Genomic DNA, 24,047 nt, shown 5'->3' on the forward strand with positions numbered 1-24,047 from the left:
ACCCTCATTGACTATCAGGGTTATCTATTGTATAATGTTTATATCTATTGTATAAGCCATTTCATAGATGGCACCACAAAGCCTCAATTAATTAAAAGGTGTTCCGAAACTGTCAGACTTAGCAGCAGAGCTAGAAATGTTACTTAATCTGCTCAAAAACAATTGATTCTATGAATCAGATCAAGTTTCTGTTTGTTGCTCGGGAATGGAAGTGGGCAGAGGAAACAACGAGAATTTAGAAAGAAAAAAAGAAAGAAAAAGAGAGGCAACTGGGACCTAAGTTCACAAATGGTCTGTAAATTATTTGAGAATGTAATCATTTTATAAAGAATTTTTTTTCCATGACTAATTGCTCAGAAGAAAAATCTTTCAAGGTTCAGTGGCAGTTTGAAGAAAATGTTGATAGCCATGCTTGCCATGCTTTTCCAAGCTGTCCAGGGTGTGAGGGGATGGGCTATACTTGTCTGTCCTGCTAAACTTCACAAGCCCACAAGGAAAAGACCTGAGCAGGCAGGTGTGAGCACTCCTGAATATGCTTACCAACCAGAGAGAAATGCTTTTACACACTGCCGCGTTGACGGCTGTTGAAAATCCCGGCAACCTCCCAGCTGTCTCACCCTGGGGTGCACACACAACTGAGGAGTCTTGTTTGCGGGAAGACTTGCCACCTCCTCTGCCGCTCACTGAATCCTCACCAAGGAACACTTCATTCTTTGGATTGCTGCTTTAGGAGATTGAAGAATAAAATAAAACTGCCACGGTGAAGGGACGGGTTGTTACTTACAAAATTCCTACCACTAAATAGCCTCTTGCTTGCTTTTTATTTCTTTCTTTCAAAATTACTTCATATTGTTAAATAGTTTAAATAGAAAAATCTAAAGTAACATATCTATATAACTACCACTGAGTTTAAACAAATGTTAGCATATTTTGGCTTATTTGCTTTAAAATGTTTGAAAGATATAAACAATTACAGAATCAGCTAAAGACTTACTCCCTATCTTTTCCTATCTATGTTCCCTAGACATTACTATTACCTTGAAGTTGCTGTGTATCATTCTTTCCCACATTTCTGTGCTCATACTATCGCTCAATCTGTCAGTTAGTCTATCCATCTATCATCTATCTGTTCACATGATTCTGAGTTTTAACTCTTTATATTTTCCATTTAAAGTTTTCATTATGTTGAGTTAAATGAAAAAAAACTTAGTAATCTAATAGAAAAGGCATCAAATTTATAGCTTAATTACAGGAGAATTCCTTTTTTATGATGACATTGAAACTTCCCCTCTTCAAACAGTACACCCTCTGTTATGTAGGCTTTCTCTTCTGACCCTCAATAAAGTCTCATAACTAATTGTTATGAACTTGTATATCTACTGTTGGATTTATTTCCATATGCTTCTATGTTTTTCTATTTAACAATTACCTTTTAACTGGTTATTTTATGGTTATTTTGAAATAACCATAGATTTACAAGAAGTTGCAAAAATAGTTCAGAGAGGTCTTGTGTACCCACCACCCAGTTGCCCACACTAGTAATATCTTCCACGACTATCAACCAATAGCGAAACCAGGAAATTGACATTTGTTCAATTGCAGACCTCATTTAGATTTCGCCAGTTGCACATCATGCACTCCTCTGTGTGTGTGTGTGTGTGTGTGTGTGTGTGTGTGTTCCTCTATGCAATATTATCACTTGTGTAGATTCATGTAACCACCACCACCGCAGTGAAGATGTGAGTTTAGAACTGTTCTATTACCAAATAGATCCATTGTTCTATCCCTTTGTAATGATAAACTATTCCCCTATCCTAACAACTGACAATCACTACTGTGTTTTCTATAAAATTTTGTCATTTTTAATGTATGCAATCATTTGGAGATTGGTTTTGTTCACCAGTGTAATTCCCTTGAAATCTAGTTTTCATGTATATCAATACTTTATCCCTTTTTATTGTTAAGTAGTATTTCATGGTGAGAATGTACCACCGTTTGTTTAACCATTCACACACTGCAGGACATTTGTGTTGTTTCCAGTTTAAAGTTATTATGAATAAAGCCACTATGAATATTTGAGTACATGTTTTTGTATGAACATAAGTTTTATTCCTCTGAAAGAAATGCTCAGGAGTACAATGCTACGTTACGTGGTAGTCACACATATAATTTTTAAGAAACTTCCATTCTCTTTGAAGTGACTGTTCCATTTACCATCTCACCAACAAGTCATGAGAGACTCGGTTTCTCCACATCCTCACCAGCATTTGCTTTTTTCACTTTTTCTTTTATTTCAGCCATTCTGACAGGTGTGAGGTTATCTCATTGTGGTTTTAATTTGCATTTCTCCAACAGTTAATGATGTTGAACATCCTTTCATGTGCTTAGTTACCACTGTACATCCTCTTAAGTGAAATAATTTATCCATAGATTTTATGCTTTCTAGTTAGATTGTTTGTTTTAGTGATTAGTTTTCAGATTTTAAAAATGTATTTAGATATAGGCCATTTGTCAGATATGTGGTTTGCAAGTATTTTCTGTAGCTTGTCTTTTCATTCTCCTCACAGGGTCTTTTACAATGAAAAAAGGTTTTTTATTGTTTAAATTTGGGTGGGATTCAACTTATCAATTTCTCCTCTTATGGAGGCGAACAACACTCTGTCTAGCTCTAGTTCTCAAAAATTTTCTCCTATTTTTTTCTAACCATTTCATAGTTTTATATTTTAAATTTAATAAGGTGTGAGGTTTAGGCGGAAGTTCGTTTTTGTTGTTGTTGTTCTGGATGTCCAATAGCTCTAGAATCATTTATTGAGAAAGCTATCTTTTGTCCATTGAATATCTTTTGAATTTTTGTCAAAAATTAGCTAAGTACATTTTTCTGTGGGCCTATTTCTGGGCTACCTAGTTCCATTGCCAGATGGGTCTATCCCTTTATTAATACTACAGTGTCTTGATTACTGTAGCTATGTAGTAAGCCTTAACATTGCATAGGTGATTCTTCCCACTTTGTTCTTCTTTTTCAAAATAATGTTAGCTCTTCTAGGTTCTGTGCCTTTCCACATAAAGTTTAAAAATAAGGTTCTCTATGTTCACAACAACCTTGCAGGGATATTGAGAGGAACTGTGTTCAATCTATAAAACATGCTGGGAAGAACTGACATGTTTACCATGTTGAGTCTTCCAGTCCATTAACGCCATATGCCTCTCCATTTCTTTAGGTCTTCTTTAATTTCTTTCATAATCTTTTTTCTTTTTTGACAGACTGGCTGTACTAAAATTGACTGTTTTTGTCCTATTCTTCTGACAGACATTGGGCACCCAAGATCTTCTACCTATATTACAGGCAGGCAGTGTGTTTATGGTGGAAGAGTCACAAAAACAATGCAAATTTTTAGGATGGTGGCAGCAATTATTATTTATTTTGAACTCCATCTTGAGCAAGTTACATAATCTGTTTTTTCATTTCCTCTTTTGTAAAGTGGAGGTCATAATAAAGTTTCCCACCAAGGATTGTTGTGAAGATTAAATGAGACTATACATTTAACACTTAAAACAGTGCTTGATGCACAGTAAACAATCAATCTCATAATTTTATTTATTCACTTATTATTCCAATTATAATTGTTATTGTTATTTTCCAAGCATTTTTACATAGGTTACACCACAGCAAACTCATGAGGTAAACCATGCTATCACTGTTGAAAAAACTGAGACCTAGACATGGAAGTGGAAAGTGGGAGACCAAGTTTCCAACCTGGCAGGCTTGAAAGCCCATTCTCTCCCTCAGCATTCTCAGTCCCAGTTTTCTAACCTATATATCGAAGAGTCATAACTTGTACTTGGTATCTCTAAAGTCCTTCAAAGCTCCAAACCAGGAGATGAGATGGCAAGGTCTCTAAGGATGAAAGTGGTTCCTTCTCTGTGCTGTACAAAATAGTCAGGAACAGGAAGCTATTCTATGATGCCTCACTCTGGTGTCTGCAATTGAACTTTAAATCCCTTTCCCTTTGTTTGGTTCTTGAAGATAGCTTATTAGCACTCTCAAAGTAATTTCCTATCATTTGCTGTGGAAGTTGTAATGTCTTTTATAGTAGGCCTTAAATCACTTGTCATTTGAGGACAAATGGAAAGGCAGTAAGAAACAAATGAGAGAGACTGGTGTGAAAGTGCGAGACAGTACATATGCAAGAAAGAGGATGAGAGTGTGACATTTTTAAAATTAAAGATGATTCATATTTTACATTAGGAAGATTGCAATTTGAGCAAGATGTACCCTGCATTCTCTTTCATTCTCAAGATGCTGAATCAGGTACACCTTAGAAAAAAGCCTGGCACTTTAGTTTCTGGAATATTTACTAGAAGTTGGTCCAAAGTATGCTTCAAACCATGCATGGAACAAAATATCAGTGTGTGGAATCTCTATTCCTGCTATCTTCTCATATCCTGAGACTGTGGACACTCGCCAACAGCCTCTAAGTTCGCAGACCCTCTGCCTCTAATATCTGCTATTCATTAATTCTGAATTCAAAAGATACAGAGACATTTGGGCCGCAGAAAGTACTTTGGAAGCAGTATTATAGAATATTTAGTCAGAATAGAAGTGAGCACACAGAGTGTGTATATGGTAAAAGAAAATGCAGTAGCTGTATTAGCTTAGCTGGTAGCAGCTGCTGATTTAAAAGGTACTCAGTGGCTTAACCAAAGGGAAGTTGCTTATTTACTCATTTATAGTCAAAAATAAGTATTTTTGAATAGCAGATCACCATGCATATGGCTGTTTAGGTATCCAGGCACTGTCTACTTAGTGGATCCACCCCCTTTTAGGTCCTTGAAATCCTATGAATTCTGACAACAGAGGATTCCGTAACTCCGTGCACATCCTCTTAAAAGCGAACTAGTCAAATCACAATAGTTCACTGCAGAAGAAGTAGAGAAATATAATCTATTATGTACCCAGGAAGAAGAGGAATGGGTTTTGGTATTTACCCTATTGTTTCTGCCACAGTTATCTGGAAGTTAGACTGAATGCTTGGCAGTTACACAAACCCATTCTCTAGGACACCAAGAGGTCAGAATTCAATCCAGGAGGTACACGGAAGGTCCCACTGTGAGTCACAGAAAGATTCCAGACCTGAACATGGTGTTTTATTAAAATATTCCTACTTTTTATATCTGTGAAACACATTGAAGTCTCAGATTTCACAGTGTTAACTCCAAGTATCTTTGGATGTTGGCTTCTCACTTTAAATGCAGTAACCTCAAAGAAGCCTTCTTTCACATTACTTTTTATAGAAGATTTTCCTACTACCCACTCAAACTCTAAAACATTACCCTATTTTATTCCCTTTATAGAATTATCTGGATATGAGATTATTGTATCTGTGATATTTATTTTCTTCCTTTCCTACTGGGATATAATTTCCATGAAAGTGTAGGCCTTCTATGTTTTATATACTGGTACTAGTATTTCCTCAATAAATAATTGTTAAATGAATTAATAAACTATATTTGTCTATCTATATAACTAGAAAAACTCCATTTTTTATGAGTATAGAAGTAAGCAGAAAGCTACACATATAGTTTTAGTCATTCCAACTCCTAAGAAATATCAGTGGCATATTAATTCATCAATGCTTTAAAAAATACATTTTCCATTTAACTGTTTCACCATTATTCATTCCATTCTAAAGCAATTCAAAGAGAGTCCTTTAGAATTCTCTATGTCCAATATGTCACCTGAGGTCAGAAAAGTGACAACATTCAAATAATTGAAGAACATATCCAAAAAGGTTATACTGTAAGTAATATAGTGTAACTATAGTAAAGTTAAAAAGAATACGGAATAAAATAAGCAAGATTTGTTCTTTCCAAATTAAGTCAATAACAAACAACCAAGCATGTCAATATCCATTCTATTAATACAAAATCTGTGAATAATAATAATATTACAATCTTTATTGCAAGGCTGCCAATGTAACATTTTTAACAGAAATAAAATGAAGATAGAGCATTGTATGTATGTGGCAATCAACAAAGATAACTAACAATAACAAATTTAAATCTGAATATTCAGATTATTATATCTTTAACTTAAGAAACAAACAGATTTTACTGATGGCTTCATTCCAGGATTGGAAAAAAATTCCAGGATTGGAAAAAAAAACTACAACTGTACTCTATTTAATCTAGAATTAGTTTAGCTCATTGCCTTTGGGTGATGCACAATCTAAGGTTATAGAATCTCCTCTTTCTTTAAGACATGTAAGCATCTAATGTAATTTTTATTTTATCTAATGAACAAAGGTACTGTGTAAATGGATAACCTCTTATATTTGCCCCCAACGCCAAGATTCCTCTTTCTCTCAATACTTGATAATTCAATAAATGCCTAGTACAGGCTTTACGTTGTCACTTTATTTACATTTTTCTGCTGGTAAAGCTTACTAATCATCCCAAATAGTATTGGCAGGTACCTATGTGTTACGGAGTACCTGAAGTAAATCTTGGATTGTAGCTTCTTTACGCCTGTGTGACATCCATTTTATCAGCTCAAAGGACTGAGTTCAAGATGAGTAATGGTATGTTACTGAGGATTCTCTTCCACAAACTTGGTTCTACTGTTTCCACAGACACCAAACGCAGCACATTCTCCTGGCTTATCATCAGATTTCCTTTCCCAGTGGAATGTTTCAGCAGCACAACTACGGCCCTGCTTTTCAAAGCCAAGCATTGAATTCAGGTTCCACTAGCCTGCCAACTCAATGCCTCATTGATTTTCCTTTATTGTTTCCAAATATATTGTGTAGATAAATGACTGGTGGACAGGATATTTAAAGTTTGTGTAAGGATTTAGCGAAGATTAAAATAAAATGTTTGGGTATTCATACATTGCTTATCTACTTTCTTTGGAAGCCAGTGTGAAACCATCCAACAAGAGTTTTATATCCTTGCCCACACTTTCTGCTCTAAGATGGATGAAAATAGTATGTAGTCCTACCGTAATACTTACATGTTTTCAGTTTTGATCATAGTCAGAAACTGCTTTAACAAGCAATGTTGGGAAACAAACAGGTAAATCAAACTCAATTTGGAATTTTGAAAAACTTGTGCTCTGGATTATAAATATTGGTATGCTCCACTTTGTCCAAAGTCGTCTGTATGACCAAAGTGGACAGAGTGAGACTGAAAGCAATGGTTCAGAAATTGTGAGTCTTGGTTTTACAATGATTTGTTTTGAAAATCTGAGTGGATGCCCTGGTACTTTCAATAGTTCTTTCATTGGCAAAATGTACATATTCTAGCTAACAATTCTCTCAAAAAAATTGTGTTTTATGAATATGAAAGAACATTAGAAAATTGGTAGTAGTAGGTGACTTTTTCCGGGACCTCCCATGGTATGCAGAAAGATTATAAGAGATTCACATTATAAATACATATTATCTATAAGAAGCCATCATCCATATGAATCAAATTCCTAAGCATCTAATTTGACTGAGTAATGACATAGCACAAAAGAAAATTAGGTCCATTATACCAGAAAATGGGTCTATATTATCTTTGTGGAAACTTCTCAGATAATTTGAGTTTCTTACTCTTCACTCTCCTGAATTCTACTGATCATCAAACAATACTCAGAAATGTCTTCCTCAAACCCTGTATTATTATAACATTCCTTGATCACACACCTATAGCGAGTCCTCTAATATGTTTGGTATCAAACTTACATTTATAGGTTCAATGTCAGCAGCATTCCCTCTTTCTTAATGCCTAGTAACTGGATTTTATATATAATGGTGAGGTATGTTGTTGGTTATGTTTCCCTACAGTTCAGCCACGTGTGATTTTCATAAGATTTTGCTAAAGGTCAATGAGGTGTTATTTATTGGCTGATTCCTCAATAATAAATGTGTTGGCATCTAATAATCACATAAGATCATGTCGAGCTAAGCCTTGGATATACATACCACTAAATAAATATATAAATACTTTATATAGCCTATGTAGGCAAATATAAGTAGTTATAAGATAGCAGTTACCATTTATTGAGCCCTTAGTCTATAAAAGACATGGAGCTAAACGTTTATAAGCATAAGTCCATTTTACTCTTACAGTAACCCTAAGAGCAAAGGCCATTATGATTTCTGTTTGAAAGATGAGAAAAACCAGATTCAGAGTGGTTAAGTGCCTTGCCTCAAGTTGCCAAACCTATAAAGATGGACTCAAGCTTAGGCTCTTATTTCCAGAGACCATTTCCACTTAGCTGTGTGTCACCGACAGCCCTTACTATGAAAAGCCAGGATTTTGGAGATGGATGTTCAACATCCTGAATATCCCTGATCAGACCCCAGCTACCCAACCCCCTGAATGTCTTTATACACACTGACATTCCAGACTGACAAGACATGTTTAATGGATCTAGACATACCAACTACTATGGACACAAGCCATTGCTCTCAGAACCTGAGAGTGTCCTACTCCCACACAGGAAACAGGAGAGTGTTGAGTTTTTTAGGGATTTGGAAGGCCATCTTTACCTTTCATCAATCAACACAAAATCCTTTGGTTGCTTCTCTCAAAAGTCCAGCTATCTATGTTTTTCCCAAAATTACTCCAATAATTTAATGCCTAAACATCGAGATATAATATGAAAAACCATATGGATTAATTTCCAAGCAGTCACAGGAATAATTGAAACAGTCAGTGATTGTTTATCTTTTTACAAAGTATACATTCCTGAGAATTTCTTACTTTAAATATGTTACTCAAAAATTTTAAGTAATTTCTATAATGAAGGTGTTTTTTGTTTTGTTTTGTTTTGATGCTACAATATAAATTTGTGCTAATTTTTTTAGAACTTAAGGCCACAGAGTAATTTATGAAGTATGTATATGCTTTTGAGTTTGTTATAGGGATAACTTTTGGTAGCATCTGCTTATGATTTTCAAAATTTTTATTTAGTTCTGGACAAAGCCATGTTGGTTTCCCAGAATCCAAACAATGAATTGTTTTATCTGAGAATAATGAGGATGCTATTGTGTTTACAATAACATATATGCATAAATATATAACATGTATTAACAAGTTAATAATAAATATATGATTAAAATTTGCTAGATTCTGGGTAGAGCCAGTTTTTCATTATTAACTTATTGTAAGCTATTCACACCAACAAGCCAACAGACAAACTTCATTTTATTCACGACTTGGCACGACTTGGGCTATTTGTCCTGTTGGATATAAACTTTCTCTTCCTTAGAAAAACCTTGGAAGTTAGTCACCTATTCAAATTTCATATGGCAAAAACTCATTGGATATTATTTTTAGTTTTGATAGTATAAATGTGTTTTCTCCTTATAATACCAATTGGTTATCAAGGAGAGGAACTTATCTTTATATTATTTTGTAGGAACCCACTCAACAGTTTTCATGCTGTTCCTAATTTTAACTAGGACATGCAAAATCATGTAGTGCAAACTAAGCTGTATTTAGCTAAAATGCTAAAAATTATATGTGTGCAAAACTAAAGAGTTTGGTTTGGTTGTTATTGGTCATGAATTTCATACAGTCTGCAGCCTTTTAAGGAATTTGTATTACAGACTTTGTTCATGCTCACTTTACCCTGAAACTTACTTATTATAAATGTTGGACTGCGCAAGACTGAAACATGATGACACTTGGGTGTTTGTTACAAGGGTCTTTCCTCAGTTTTATGGATTTAAGTTTCCTATTTACACACAGCATGCATGTGATAGTTTTCTTTCACGAGTCCAAACAGCACTCAGAGAGGGTACAGAACTAGGGAAAATATTTCTTCACTACCTCTCTTTACCTATTTTTACTTCATTGTTCTCTGGCCAGTGGTGGTCCAAGGACATACATAGTCCTTTCTCCATCCTATATCTAATCAGAGAACTAAATGGCATCTTTTAGGGCAGTTCACAGATTATAGCATATAATCGGCAAAATTGGCTTACTTCAATTTTTTTTAATGTGCCAATAATAACAAAGAATAACTTTAGAAATGATTGCATTTTGTTCTTTTTCTTTCCATTTTTGCTCATGTGCACTCTTACTAATTTTGATTTTAAAGAAAAATGTTAATTGTACATATATTTATATATATATATATATATATATATATATATATATATATATATATATGTTTATTATTTTAAACTGCCACAGATGACTTCGAAAGAAAAGCAGTTTAAACTGACAATGTTCTCACATACCAATATGTCAGGAACTCTCAAAAGAGAGTTCTGGTTAAAGTTTTCTAAGAACTATTTCAACATACTGAAGAATGGAAGCACAGGCACATATTGAAAGGGGAATACCAAGCAACGATTCACTTTTATTTTACTCTAGCAAATGTCATGGGAAAACATCAACTTATTCTCAGACAATAAAGTCTGGTGTACCAAAGTGCTGAAAAAATTAAAACTATAATGTTACAAATTTGCAAAACAACTTAGAGCAAAATAACTGCTCAAACGATTAAGTTACATGGGAGAAAATGTCAAAGACCAGTTTATTATGTGTATCAAGCAGCAATTTGAAATTATTGGGTCCAAAATATATTTCTGAGATAAAAGCATCCAGTTTCTAAAAGAAGATTTTGAGAACACATGAAAAGGCACATTTCCTGCTGTGTTATGCTTTGCAAAATACAAAACCAAATTGCAGAAGCAATTCATAAATTTAACAAATTTAAGCAACAGTGGATTTTTCACCCAAAGTAAATTTTTCCTGAAGAACTATTTTGAATTACTTCACTAAGGTTTGAAGTCCTAGTCCACTCCTCATAGAATACCTCTTTTCAAAAAATGGTTCAACAATGAAATGAGTAAATGATGAATGAGCATGGGGTTCTGTATACACTGCAAGATACACCCCACACATGACACACTTACCGCAATGGAGGAAAAGTGTGCTGTAATGTTAGTGATGATCAGAGTGCCACCAAGAAGGCAGTCATTATTTTGTGACTGACCTGCAGTATATCCTCCAGAGTGTGAAAATGTGCAACATTTGCATCATGAGCTAAAGTAGATCATATCCTAAAACTTCACAAAATATACAAGGACAAGGGGGAAAATCAATTGTGTCTATTGAATCAGTCTTTCTATCTCTATGTGATTAAATGGCACAGTATTCTTGTGTGTATGTGGAGTAAATTTCAATTTCCTCTATGATATAAATAAATGCCCTGCTAATTGCAGAGCACTGCAAAATATAGAATCAAATATTTCAAACTGGCACAAATAAGAATGAAAATAACAAAGCTATGGTTGAATAAACACACTGGAGTCCAGAGTGTGGTGTATTTCATTCTCTGTCAGAATATCTGTATATATATTCCCATGATATTTTACTGTTTCTTTCCTTGTAATGCAAGGCAGATACCTATAGTTTATGACACACAGCAATTGTTTCATCAGTTGCATTTCCTTTCAAACTGAAGTTAAATTTGTGAAGGGGGAAAGCTTGACAAGTTCCTGGTTGGGTCCTATCTTCACTTTAAATATTGCAAGAATAAATTAATGGCTAAATAAAAGTTGCAAAAAACATGAATATATGAGTGTAAGAGCACGGAAGGTGTGTGTTTTAGAACTGGGGATTTTTGACCACATTAAAGATCCATGTTCTTACAAAGAAGAGTTCCACTGTAAAGAACCCTAATTCAAGGGATAAAGAAAACCTATTGCGGGTGTGTGGGGGGGAATATTGACTTAAAGACTTTAAATCAGAAATAAATTCTCCAACAGAATTCCCAGTAAATTTCCAAGGAAAGAGAATTTCCAAGGAAAAAGTTACATTTTCTGGTGTAACCAAGGGAACTGGAAAATTGATTATAAATGAAAATATTTATGCCAAGAGAATCTTGTAACTTAGAGCAAGAGTCTACCATCAGAACTCTACTTCTGTTGAAGTAGAAGCAGGGGTGCAACCCAGAACATTGTGCCAGCAGCCAGAGTTGTCTGAGGACGTGGGCCATGGGTTTCAGAGCATGGACCAAAAGAAAATGAAAATGTTCTAGAAAAGGGGTTATCAAAAACCTAGCAGAGGGTCCAAATGAAGCACCAAGATAAGAGGTTAAGGGATAAGGCAGAAGCGAGTTACAAGGCAACAGGATGCAAACCACAAGCACCAGAGTAAATCTACCAGGTGCCAAAGATGCTTACTTTTATCCTCACGTGTGGGTGGGAGGAAGATATTAAGGCCAAGCACTGATGTGGTTCATCCAACATGTTGATCACATCATCTGATCTTTTCTTCAGTTTTATGTATCGGGAAAAAAGGAATAAAATAGATAAAAGCTGCGTCCGAGTGTGTGTGTGTGTGTGTGTGTGTGTGTGTGTGTGTGTGTGTGTGTATGCGCGCGCATGCACATTTCCAACCAGAGTTAAAATAATAGCCAAAAGGGACCTAACTACAAGCCCCTGTAGGGCAGGTTCTATGGCGTATTTTTTGTTTTTTTGTTTTCTTATTAATCTTTCTATTTCCAGCAACTACCACATTTTATGTATTACAATGAATGTTTGTGTAATAAATGAATGAATGAGAAAAAAGTTTGGTCTCATCTGTGCTTTGCAGTTCTATTTATCAGGGATGAACACTCGTATTTTAAAGTTTGATGCCAAAATAATAAAATGAATAACAATATCTTATCAGAGAGGTATCACTATCTTTTGAAACTTAAATTTGCTGTTATCAAAAAAATAAATGACTAACAATTAAAGTGGAAAGTGTAAGTGCTGGGAGGGGGATCTGAGAGGTGTTTTGGGGTGCCAGCAAAGTTCCACATCCTGATCTGAGTGGGTGTTGTATGGATTCAGTCATAAATACTATTATTCACATTGCCCATATAAGATCTGTCCACTTGACTGTCTGTAAGTTATACCTCCAACAACAACACTATATAAGCCAAATAAAATATCTTTAGGCCAGATATGGAATAACATCTGCATTTATCAGAAGAATTTACTGCACACATAATTTGGCTTAGCTGAAAGAGCATTGCAGAGGTAGATTTCTGATGAGGCATTTGGTAATGGGAGGCAGAAAGGGGCTTTGGTTCTGAAGCCTTCATTGCATTCCACATAAGCACCAAAATAATGAGCTCATCATCGAATAGTTCATTTGCAAAAGAGCAATCAGTACATTTTCTCAAATCTTCACTGACGTAACATGAATTCATTACATTCTTACAAACTCACCTCCTTGGTGTTTACCCATGTCTTCTCTTCACTGCCTGACAGGGCAGAATTTCAGAGAGATCAATTCACAGTGGTTAAACACAAAAGGATGGTGCCTGGCTTGTATGGAAGCTGGCCCTCTGCATCCACTTATCAGCCTCAATACATTGCTGCTTGTTTATTTTTTGTTAGCGTGCTCCCTAGTACTTCAGATTCCCCACACGCAATCTGGAACCCGGGTCTTGAGGACTAACACCTAACTCCAAGTTTGTGTTAGAGAACTCAGCACAGTTCCTGTGATCCAGCAGGCCTGGGGCCAAAACGCTGTTTAGCATCTTTCACTGCCTCACGTAGGAATGGGAGATGACTTGGTTAGCGTCCAAATGAGTCATATAATACTAGCAGCAAAGAAAGTTATTTTAGTTTATATATTTTTTAAGATTAGTTGTAAAACAGTAAGGGAAAATAAATTAAATAAAAATATGGATTATTTTTTATAATGAATGCAATCTTCTTTTAGATTAATAGCCAGCGAAAAGCTATGATTGTTATATGTCAAAAAATCCCAAATGGCAAAATATAATTAAAGTTAGAATTGTTGAACAAATAAACCTGTTCAATACAGAATATTACCAGGCAAAATAGCTATGTGTTTATCACTTTGCCACTGTAATTACGTGCACTGCAACTCTTCATGCATATATTAATATCTTGCTAGCGTTAGAGAGGCTAAAACATAAATCGTAGAGCACCGAGTACAGTTTCAACCAGAAAGAGCATGGGAAAAATGCTTGTTATTAAAAAAAAAATTTTTTTTTAAAGACTTTTGGACTCAATGTTACTGCTACTAATTGCTTTACTGAGAAGTAAAAGATTCCTCTAACACATGCATACTCAGATGAATAACCATTATGTAACTCCACATGGATATCTGGTTGGAAAAGTCATCAAATTATCTATTACAGGGCTCTGCAAGCATGAAGCACAGAAATTGTTCAATTTAACCTGAAGAAGGAAACACCAGAAAATGAGCCTAGGTTGCTATTCCCATGTAAATAGAAGACAAATACTTTTAAGTAATTTTAACTAATTTCCAAGGATTATGGATAAACTGTGATTGGATAGATGTGGGTTAGAGTGGGTGTGTTAGTTATTAGCAGCAAGAAGAGGTCAGGAAATTAATTCCCTTGGGGTGAAACTCTGTATCCAAAAATAAGCAAGAAGAGACTTTGAAATGATTTCGGAAGGCTTGACAGAATCAATGCCAAAGACTGCCTGGGAAAAGAAAAAAAGGAGTACTTGTAATGCATAGCAAAATAAGAAGGAGGTAGAGGAAGAGGAGGGGAGGAAAAGGAGAAATAAATCTAAGTATCTATGTGTACAGAGCACATAATGAGTTTTTATTGCCTGGGTTGATAATATACTGTCAATACCACCAAGAAGTTACAGACACTGGAATTGGAAAATTTTATTGAAAATTACAAGCCTTTTAAAACAACAACAACTGAAACATCTCCCCTTGCAAACTTACTAATCTTAATTGATTTACATTAATTTAGATGTAAATTAATTTTCATAAATTAATTTTTACTATTAGAATATCTAAGAAATATGGAGACTTAGAAACAGATAGAGCAGAGTCAAGAAAGTGACTAAAGTAATATGATGTTTCACAATCTTCATCATGGTTAATAGCTAAACCATAATAATAATAATAATCTTTTGGAGGGTAATTATTGTGGCAATAATTTTTTTCACCACAATGGCTACATTTTATTTTGAAGTTGTTTAAGAGAATTAGACATTTGTAAAGAAAAAATTAACATGTCTTTACTTATGACCAAGTGAATCGTTACCAATTTTTTTTCAACTTTTCTTCAGTTCTTTTAAAATAAAAACCATGAAATGACAGTTTAAGTCAGTCACCATATCTATTTTGTTCATGACGTAATGACTGCAACTGCCCTAACAAGTCCAATTTAATGGACATTGTTCTTGTGCTTTTAGAGTGTGAAGTTCTATTTCCTCACATTTGGATTTTAATCAAATCAGTCATTCAAGTCAGGCTGCTGAACACCTACCAATGTTTAGCAACTCAAATTGCTCCCATTTTGTGATGGATTAAAATTTAAATTATTTCGAAGGACATCACTTAACCAGTTAAATTATATATATGTGGGGGTAGGGGGTTGCAAATCTAGATGATCTCAAAATGGAAACTATTATATAGCAATTGGTCCCCACCCCCACGCTCCACACATCTGCACACATCCATGACAGAGATTTGGGCTCTCTTTAAACAACAGCAACGGTTCACTGTTTGCTCATGCCATGGATAAAGACCACGATTCTTAGTATGATTTGAAAGGGCCCTCACCACCATTCTAGCCTCATGTCCTGCCCTCTCTCCCCCACTCACATTGTGCGGCTGTAATACTGAGAGGAATTGAAACCCTTCTTTATCCATGAACATTTGTACACACGATTCTATTTTAGTGGAGGTACGTTTCCTCACTCCTTCAACTTGCTACCTCCTACAGTTTTTCGTTCAACCATCATTTGAAGTATCACCGCATGCAGGAAGTCTTCCCTGATGACAAAAGCCCATTTGGATGCTTTTGTTGGGGTTTTCAAAGGGCAGTGGTTGGTTTGGTGTGTCTCCCCTATGGGGTTATAAGCTATTTAAAGATAGAGACCTGTATTAGTAATCTCTCAAACCCGAGGACCTATCACAGTACTTGATACATACTTTGAATTCACTAATTCAAGCAAATTGAATAAATAGCTGAGCCAACAAAAACAAAAAATAAAGAAGAGGCCAAAAAAAGGACAAAATGATAAACAGTGATGGTTCTATACCTGTAAAACTGCTCTATATTTCTACTGGTTTGGCCTTTAAATTTTGTTCCAAACTCTCTTACATATATTGCCCACATGGTACATAAGAGATATCCTCAGCTTCATATCAGGAAAATATGTTTTAAAGAAATTGTAAAGATTTGCCTAAATAAAAACAGATAACTAATTACCTGGCTGGAACTAGACTTTCTCACACTTAGTCAGTTTCCTTCCCGTACATTGTCATATGTTGTGTGCTTCAGAAGTGACACTTCAGGAGGGCGGAGCAGGTCAGAAGAAAGTGTCTCCCAGAACTATTCTTTGGACATAAAACCTTTCATTTAATAAATATAGAGAGAAACATCTCATTCTAGTTTGAGTACAGTTAACCTCAGAATACAATTAGACAACTTCGCTAAACTAGTTGGGGCACCAGTTTTCAGGGAAGAGGAAAGACAGACATATACCCCTCGGTTGAAGAAGCCAGGATCCTGTGTAGAAATATCAATAGAATACTGTTGAGTGAGAGTTATACCAAACCTGTGGAATTCCCTGTGGTATTTTAGGGTGCAAAAACTGACCATCAGAATAGGTTTAACTTTATCAGCAAAGAATGAGTTCAGGCATGGAAAAAATATCCTAGCCAGATCCCTTGGCTGCTATCACAGAGAGGTCCTGTAAACTCAGGCTGTCATTGAAAAGATATGGTTTGAAGTCTTTCCAAGGCATTGGCAGTTACTAACAAGCCATATCCAGAGGTAAGGACGGAAAGTCCTGTGAGGTCATCTGGTGCAGAGAGACTCAAGTATTTTCAGTTATTCTTTAAGCATAAGACCCAGACTCCCAGCTCCCTTTGACATGGTACTACATTATTCTCTCTTCAGGAGACACGTGGAAATAGAAATTCTCTTCTCAGTTTGGAAGAATGGATTTTTTTTATTTTTTTTTAATGGAGAAAAAAAAAGTTTCCCACGCCTTTTGGAGGAAAACCCAAGCGGCATATGGGTCCAACTGACCCTGAAGGAGCTGTATCAACTTGAGCAGTATCATGCGATACGCACAAATTCTCAGATTTGACCTCGGATCTGACTCCAATCAGTGACTAACTGATATGCTACTGACAACCCTGTTTTATCTCCCTGACCCCCACCCCCCGCCACAAATCTCATCGTTCAACTCACATATGACATTCTATAGCACTACAGAATTGGGACTTTGATGTAAATAGTCTGAGGTATTTATTTAAAGATCATTCAGAGAATCAGTAGGGGAAGCAGGTGAACACAAGCAACTAGGAGAAACAGAGCTATGTTGGGGCCAAGGACAAATCCTGGTGACCTCTAATCAGAAAGAAATAAAAATTAAAAAAGAGAGAGAAAGAAATCAGAATGTTTCTGCTGTTCCTGTGTTTAGGCCTATAAATATTTTATCACCTGACTATAAACCTACCTTGAAATCTGATGAGCATCAATTCCAGCCAAAGATAGTGTTTTGATAGGCTGCTCTATCCAATATCAACCTTATTTTGGTATATTTAGGGACATAGAATTATCATTCTTCAGAATGCGAATGAGAAATGTTTGAACCATGTTACCCCTTAATTAATTTTTCTAATTGAAATTAATTAAATTCATGTTATTGTTTTTTCCCTCTACAGAGGCACAAGTACCCAAAAAGTCAAAATAATTCCCTACTTACTTGTTATTTCTAAGGTCCTAATGTGAAATGTTGCAAGTATAGAGTACCCTGGAAAAATGCTGTTAGTTATCTGGATACCATATGCTAGATGAATCTTGCAAATAAATGAATAAACAATGTAATAATGTCCTGGTTCCTTTTCACCAGATTTATACAGCACAAAAGTAATATGGAGGACTGCCAGTCACTGTACTATATGTAAATATGTAAATTGAATAATTCAGGCACAAAAATATATTGTAGTTTGGTGCTTATTATTTTAAATTTATATTTGGTGCATTTCCATTGTATGAGTTAATGTATTTATTGGTTTCTACATTCTTGTATCTTCTAGGCTGCCCTGTCTTTAAAGCATTATTGCACAAAATATCAAGAAAGCATTAATCCACAAAGTTTACATATTTTGTTTGTTTATACCACCACACCAAAGCACACTTCCTCCCCATAATGAGGTGTTTCTGAAAAGCATGATAGAGTATTTTAAAATCAGCTTTGACAAGCTTATTCCAAGTCCGACTTCTCCCATGTGCGTACTCATCTATCTCCCCACACGCTGTGGACACCACTGTGAGCTCCGGATGAAATTCTTTAAATTTCCTTTTGTTGGATATCAATGACCTGAGCTACTGAAAAAAAAACATTTTTTTAAGTTCTCAGAGGAGAGGTATTGTTGATTTCTTTGGTTGGCATGTTCTATTTTTTCATGCAATGTGGAGGGATGAGCGATGAAGCATCTTTGTTTAGGTCTACAGTGAATAATCTTCAGCCACTTTGATGCATTCTGTCTTGAAAAGAGTCCTGGAAATCATTTCTTGCTATATTTATAAACTGCTTTGTATTTTCAGCTATTATTAATTTCATCTTCATCATCATCATCATCACCATTCAATGCAGCTCTAGAATTAAAATGTGCGCACTCATTTTCCAAACGCAAATATAAAAACTTCCATCTTGATCATTGAAACAATTTCTCTTTTATGCAGGCAATCGACCAGGGTCAGGTTTATGATCATGTGGCAAGTGTTTGACTAATGAAAAACATGGAATCTTTCTAGTCCCTTAAGTTTGAGGAGTTTGTGCTATTGTCTGAAAACCTATTGGCTCTAATTTACTTGACTCTTTCTGCCTCCTTTACTATGGTAAGGGTGAATTTGTTTTAGTTATTTCAACTTCTGTGGAAATGGTCTAGCTTATATTTTGAAAGAATTTTTTTTGGATCGTTTACTTATCAATTTCCGTTTTGCTTCTGACTATATCTGATGATCATTTCGTTTTCTCTTCTCTTCCTTTATCCTCAGTTTCCCCTTATACATGCCGGACCATGTCCCTGTCCCATATATATTAAGAGGAGTCGGGGATTTAGGTAGTCCATGGCGAAATACAAGAGAATTGTTTTTTGTTTTGTTCTGTTTTAATCCAGGAATGCTATTTACATTTATTTTGTTAGGACCACTCCTGCGACTACCTCTGTAGCTAACAATTTACTGGTTTGTGCAAGAGCAAGTAAAATCAGAGCAGCTGCATGGAATGGGCAGTTGTATAAAGAAGAAATATTGAACCAAAGAAAATGGAAGGAACTGAATGGTAAATGTGACAATAATGAAATGCATAATCAATTCCACAGGTGGAGAGCAGTGAAGCAGAAATAGTGTTTTTTCCTTTGTAACTATGTTTCATATTTAATTGAATCAAAATAACATATAGGATATATTCCTAAGGCTCACAATTTCAATCCAACAGAGAGATAGGAGAGTCACACACATAAAAAGGTGAGAATAAAGGAGTGGGGGTAGAGGATGGGAGAAAGGGAAAAAAACACAGGATCTAAGGTGGGTGAGTCATTGGAGACCATTGTTAAGAGGGGCTGATTTGGAATATTTCACTTGTTCCCTGCACCGTTCAGACAGGCTTTTGCAATTCCTGTCATCCAGCTAATCAATCTGTTGTTTTTCCCTTTATCGTCATACCTAGCTTTCTGCTTTCCTTGTAGCTTATCGAGTGTGCATTCAGTGTTGATTAATTATGCTTATATACAAGGCTGTGAAGGCCTGTCAGAACGCCATGTAGGTTGCTTGTCTTGGACTCATCCACACCTGGCAGGTTTGTTCTTCTATCCTCTGGTGTGATCCAGGCAAATCTTTGAGGCGGAGAGGCGGGCTCCATGTCAATAACCAGGAGCAAAGGTAGACCCACGGGTGTCATTGTGGTGTGATTTGCAGGTAGCAGGGGAAAGGAGAATGCCAATTAAGTGCAATACAAGTATGCTGTGTGGATGTCTTCCTAGCATGGGTTGTAATTCCCAGGGCTTTTAGATTGTGAATAATTGACACCCCGTAAGGTGGATCAGTATAATTGTCCCCATTTCACTGAGGAGGAAATTGTCTTCCACTCCGGAAAAGCTTGTTTATGCTCTGTATCTTTACTGCATACCCCGGTACTTCCCAGGGGTGCTATGAGGACCAATTACTAATTATCAGGAAGAGCTCTTAGTTTCTGATGGCATCCTTTGGAATGTAGGCCTCTATGAAACAATGATGATATCTTCTTCATGTTTTCCATAACAGTTGGCAAAAGGCCAGGCACCTTGGGTCAGCTAATCAACGCTCTCCTAACCAAACAGAGAAAGTAAAGGGAGGATCATAAAGAGAAAGATGCAGGAGAGAGAATGCCCACCCATGATTCAGAGGTCAAGATTATATCAGCAGAGAAACGAAGCTTATGTGACCTTCCCATTAAAATGACCCAAAATATAGGATGTTAAAAGATTTTAGAATTTTATGGGTCCTTAAGTCCACTGGGTATTAAACCAAGGATACTAAAGAGTTGGTACAATATCCACATAAAAATGGAACTAGGAACACTGTATTGTAATATCTAATGAAAACAATGCAAATGACTCAAAGGAAGCATAATAACTTCCACAATAAGGTAGATTTAGTGCCCTGGGGTGTTCGGAGTTAATTAAGGAAGAATTTCAAGAAAAAGTTCTTGATCAAAGTTTAAAGAAGAACTGACAATGGGCAGAAAGACATCCTCTAATTCTGGTTTCCTGCCAGTAGCATGGTGGTGATGAGAGTGTGTTTTACTGGCCTGACGTAACTATGTGACTCTAGGTAGGAACTTACCTGTGAGTCTCAGTTTTTCTCACTGGTAAAGATTTGGAAAAGGTTAAATGAGATAATACCTGTCAAAAAGTGAGAAGAGTGATTGACGTAATAAACTATCAATAAATCCACTATTTTATTGTTGCCGCACCTGTTGCTTAGCTCCTGTCATAAATTTGGTGTTCAATTACTATCTATTGAATGAATGAAAAATTAATCTTTTCAGTAGGTTACTTTTCTGCTTTGCTGTAATAGTATGAGACAGTGAACAACAGAAATATGAGTTCTAGAGACGTGCTGGTATCGAATATTTAAAGTCAAACACAAAATGAAAATGCCAACTGCTCTCATATGCTACACTGTACCTTCCTGTTCTAAGAGCATTATCTTCATTCACTTCCCAACAGCCAGTTCTCTTTAAAGCATCTTCAAGCTTTGTTAGTTCTCCCACCATTGCACCTTGGTTTTCATCCTCACAGCTGTGCTCATCAGGGTCCTCAGAGCTGCGTCCATTGCCTGTTTCAATAGCCAATCTTCAGCCCTCCCTTTCCTTGATTTCCCGCTGCACTGGACACCTGGTTGGCCCCTTTCACAAAGTGAATTCTCTCCCTCGATGCCTTTTATGACATTACCTATTCCTGGGTTTTGTCCTGTATTTGTGACTGCTCTTTCTCAGCCCCCTTGTTGTCTGTCTACCACTGATACTGTAAGTCTTCAGGACACTGATGGTCCTTTATCCCCTAATCCACCCTGCAGAGAAGACCCTGGATTCTCCATTCTCATACTCTGCCACCCTTCCCCTCCCAAACAAGCATGGTCTGAACTTCTTTTAGTTCCGTGACCTGCCCTGAGGCCACTGTGCCTCTGCTTTAGACCTACCCTGCTTTCTGCTGAAATGCCCTCCCTCCTTTCCATTGGGCTGATTCCGGGTCATCCGTCAGGTCTCAGCCAAGAATCACTATTCCGGTGAACGTCTCTGATCTTTACACAACTGAGCCCCATTGCATGAACTTTTTCCATTATAATACTCAGCCGATTTTCTTTAATTACTTGTAAATGTATTCCCTGCGGAGTCTCCACTAGTGATGTGGTGCAGTTTGTTCTATGCAAACGTTCAGAGCAGAAGAGGTGAACAAGCATAGAAATCTGTTCTGTGCTCTGTGATCCCTGGAGTGGCACAGCTCTGCCCAGAGGCTGTGTCCTTATCTAATTTGCACAAAAAGAACTTTTAGGCCAGCAGAAGCCCTATTCTCTAATAACTTGTAAGTTTAATGAAGGAGAAACGACATCTGTATTGTTCACCACTGAATTTTCAGCTCCTATCACAGGCCTGGAATCTCTCAACTCATAATTGTTAAATAAATGAATTCTATCCATTACCAAGTTCTAAAACTACACTGTCCTGTGTGGTAATTCCTGATTCACATGTAGCTACTGAGCACTTGAAATGTGGCTTGAGATGTGCGTCACGTAAAATACACACCAAGTTTGAGACTTAGCAGGAAAAAAAAAAAATGCAGTGTATCTTGCTAATGATTTTGTATTGATTACAAAATAAAATAACATTTTAGCTATATTGTGTTACATAAGATGTATAATTAAGATTAATGTCACCTGTTTCTTTACACTTTTCTTCCATGTTTCACTACTAGTTAATTTGCATTTGAGGTTCACATTATGTTCCTGTTGGACGGCACTATTCTAGACTTTCTTCTGAGACACACTTCTGTGTCCAAGCATTCGTTGGACATCTCCAGCTGATGTCCCCCAGATACTTCAAATGCAACAAAACTGGATTTATCATGTTTCCCAATGACTCTCACCTCTTCCTCAGATGTTAACGGCCACGTGTCACCAAGTCACCTAAACCAGAACATTGGACCATTCATGGCTCTTTTTTTTTTCATAAAATGATTCTTTTCCTCCAATTTGCCCTTTTTCTAATCTGCCCTTCACAATTCTATGAAAATGGCCACCAGACTCTCTAGCATAAATCCTGGAATGACTCCCCATCAACTGCATCGTATAAGAGAAACTTTTTGGGTAAAGGATATGTGAAACAGCCTTTCATTGTTATCAGATCACTGTCTCTCTCTCTTCAGTTTCTCCTCTCTCTATTGTCTCACTAACCCGCTCTACTTAATGCTAATAAAAATAGTCATTTACTGAATATCTTCCACAACCAAATTTTTTCAGTACCTTATTATTCTCATTTTACAGATAAAGAAACTGAAGCAGGGAGGTTAAATAATTTGCCCAGCCTTTCACCTAGATAGGTGACAGAGCTGACATTTGAACACAGACCATCTGAAAATGAAGTCTGGCCTCGTAGCCAATGTACTCACTTTTACTTTTACAATAATGAAGTCATTTCTATTCTCTGAAGTCATCAAGATTTCTCATATCTTTGTATCTTTACAAATGTTGTTTCCCATGCCTGGGAACTTCTACCACTCTTTCATTACCTTAGTCACCAGATCAAGCCTTTGACATCCTTTAAAACACATATATATCCAAGACATTTTGTGGACAGTTGCGAGACCTTGCTAGGAACATGTAGTCATTTTTCTTTGTGTTTTTCTAGCATTTAATATAATGGAATATTATGTGTCTTCCTCATTAGGAGAATATATTTTTGTATCTCAGTTTTCCAGCATCAAGCACAATGCTTGACAAATAGTTGGTTCCCAGTGTATATCTATTGATTTTGGGCCCACTGTGGGGTGGAGGGGGCAGCACTTCTGAACAGGACAACCTTGGCAAGGAGGTAGTGAGGTTGCTGATTGGGTTGACATTGTCTGAACTCTTGAGATTTCCAATACTAATTTGAAAAACACTGGACTGGAGAAGAGTGAAGTTCATCCTAGTCAGTCTCTTATTGTAGAGGTTTTCATTCATAAAACTCTTTTGACAGAGTCATAGAATTTCAGGACACTGGTGAAACTCAGACAGTATAACAGCTAAAGCCCTCATTGTACAAAGAATTAAACTGAAACTACAAAGACTAAGTAATTCATCCATAAAGACACTGCAAATTAGTATTAGACCCTGTCCTTAAACCTGAGTCTCTTGCCTTTTAACCCACAGCTCTTGGTTCTTTCTCATGGACACATAAATACCAAGATGATTTTATTACACACACACACACACACACAAACACACACACACACACACACCTTTTACTGCTAAGGAACTGATTCAATAACTG

This window comes from Rhinolophus sinicus, chromosome 14, assembly GCF_057876585.1.
Source record: "Rhinolophus sinicus isolate RSI-liver-muscle chromosome 14, RSI-T2T, whole genome shotgun sequence".
Taxonomy (NCBI): Eukaryota; Metazoa; Chordata; class Mammalia; order Chiroptera; family Rhinolophidae; genus Rhinolophus; species Rhinolophus sinicus.